Consider the following 2500-nt stretch of genomic DNA (forward strand, 5'->3'; position numbering starts at 1 on the left):
CGTTTAACAGCTTCCTGGCGAGAGAAGGAGGAACTGCTCTCCAAGGTCTATATAAGAACTTATATAGACCTTGCTGCTCTCACTCCCGGGTAATTTCTGTACGAGGAAATAAAGTATCATTACATATCATTGCTGTTCTTTTTGCCCTTAAACCGGCTGTATTAGTAAGGACTGTTCCAGGCCCCATGCACTCTCTTATTCCATTCTTCCCACCCCTCTCTCTCTCTTTATCTTTATATATATATATATATATATATATATATATATATATATATATATATATATATATATATACATATATATATATGTATATGTATGTATACATAAACATATACATGTATGCATATACATATATCTACATATATATTTATGCACACACACACACACACACACACACACACACACACACACACACACACACACACACACACATATATATATATATATATATATATATATATATATATATATATATATATATATATATATATATATATATATATATATATATATATATATATATATATATATACATATACATATACACGTGTGTGTGTTTGTGTGTGTCTGTGTGTGTGTGTGCCTGTGCACATAAATATATATGCACATATACATATATACATATATAAGTATATATATACATATATATGTATATACATATGTATACATATACATATATAAACATATATGTGTGTATAATATATATGTGTGTTGTGTGTATGTCTGAAGAACAGAAGTCTGCTCCTTTAAGAAAGGACAAAAACAGAGACCTTTGCTATTTCCTTTGATAAAAATCGTAATCAGTGGCTTGTGATATCAGTGGCGGCTCTAAAAGAAAGAAAATTTAAGGAAAAATTATTTTACACGCCCATCAACATCAAACAGAACTCTCGTACGACATAAAACTAACATTTTAGTTTTTTCATGAACACAGAAAATCAAATAAATACATCGAAAAAAAAACACACAACCTTTTCTTATATGACGTACGAGTTGCATTAAGTCTAGAGTGAGGGTGGTCGAGTCATACGCCTGGCAGTGAAACAGCCTCTCCCAGGAGCGAGCCGCCACAGGTTATGATAACTTATCTCCAAGATAATACACATTCATCAGTTCTTATATATCCTGTCCTTCTCCTACTTCCTCTGTCCTTGTTGCAGGTAATTTAAGTGGAAGTTGAAAGCTGGATACTACTTGCATAAATTTAGAAAGTGATATTTGCGTTTATCGAAGTATGTTCTACGTACTGAACATTGATAAATGAACAGTAAGTGATAAAGAAGTGACGAAATCGATGAAGTGTGAGCTGTTCAGTCCAGTGAGTTCTTTCTCCATTACTGTTCGGGGCAAAAATATAAATCTAATATAATGTGTGTGAAAACAGGCAATAAGACTAAGAAAAAGGGAAAACGTATGAAATTATCAGTGTCTTACTACCATTATTATCAGTATAATGCATAAATACGCCAGTAAGATTCCTGGTAACATCAGCATCTGTGAAGTCCAGAAGATAGGCCTCCTTGGCACTGCCCACATACTACGCAAAGTGCCATCAATCAACTGAAGCATCCTCCCATGATGCCCAAGGAACAGTGATTGTTCTCGGCATCACTGGATAAGTAAACAAAATGTAGAAAGAAAACGCGACATAATGATAATAATAATAATAATGATAACAACAATAATAATAACAATAATAATAATAATGATACCAACAATAATAATAACAATAATAATAGTAATAATAACAGTAATAATAATGATAATAATAATAATAATGACAAAAATAATTATAAAAGTAATTATAATGACACTACTGCTACTACTACTACTACTACTATAAATAATAATGATAATAATGATAATAATAACTAGAAGCACTTAGAGAGCGCCTACCTCCGTCAAGGGTCAATGATGCAATAAAGATATTCACACTTGAACAATTACATTAACAACACCAACACAGTGCACCGATGACGTCCATGATTCCCTATCTCGTTATAATGATAATAAAAATGATAATAATGAAAGTGATCATAATGATAATAGCAACAATAATAAAGATGATGACGATAGTAATGATCAGAACAATAATGATAAGAATAATTATGATGACAATAATAATGATAATAGTAATAATAGTAATCGAAATTATAATAATAATTGTAATAATAGTAACGATAATGATAGTGATGATAATGATAATGATATTGGTAATACTGACAATAAGCATAATAACATTACTAATAATGATAATTATTGTGATTATAACAATAGTAATAATAATGATTATAATAATGAATAATGATAATAATGATAAAAATAATAGATAATAAAACAATAATAAGTACAGCAATGATCATAAACATAATACCAATAATAATGAAAATGATAACTATAATGAAAATAATAACAATTATAATGATGATAATGATGGTAATAATAGCAATAAAGAAAATAATAATGAAAATAACTATAATACTGATAGTAATGATAATAA

At 28.9% G+C, this 2500-nt stretch overlaps 2 protein-coding genes across 4 annotated transcripts in view; one reads left to right on the plus strand and one right to left on the minus strand.

Annotated features, from left to right (window-relative positions):
* The window catches only part of LOC113823313 (YEATS domain-containing protein 2), a gene marked incomplete in the record, with an annotated part of 128433 nt that overhangs the window by 102260 nt on the left and 23673 nt on the right, over positions 1 to 2500 (minus strand).
* LOC113807246 (probable serine/threonine-protein kinase clkA) overlaps positions 1032 to 2500 on the plus strand; it is an 8764-nt gene continuing 7295 nt past the window's right edge. Inside the window, exon 1 of one of the 3 annotated variants that reach the window (XM_070121866.1) lies at positions 1032 to 1160. The gene's annotated coding sequence lies outside the window, so the exon portion shown is untranslated. Of the gene's footprint in view, positions 1319 to 2500 lie in introns of all 3 variants that reach the window. The other 2 variants (XM_070121865.1, XM_070121867.1) reach the window with 2 other exon arrangements.

Source organism: Penaeus vannamei, chromosome 5 (assembly GCF_042767895.1).
Source record: "Penaeus vannamei isolate JL-2024 chromosome 5, ASM4276789v1, whole genome shotgun sequence".
NCBI lineage: Eukaryota > Metazoa > Arthropoda > Malacostraca > Decapoda > Penaeidae > Penaeus > Penaeus vannamei.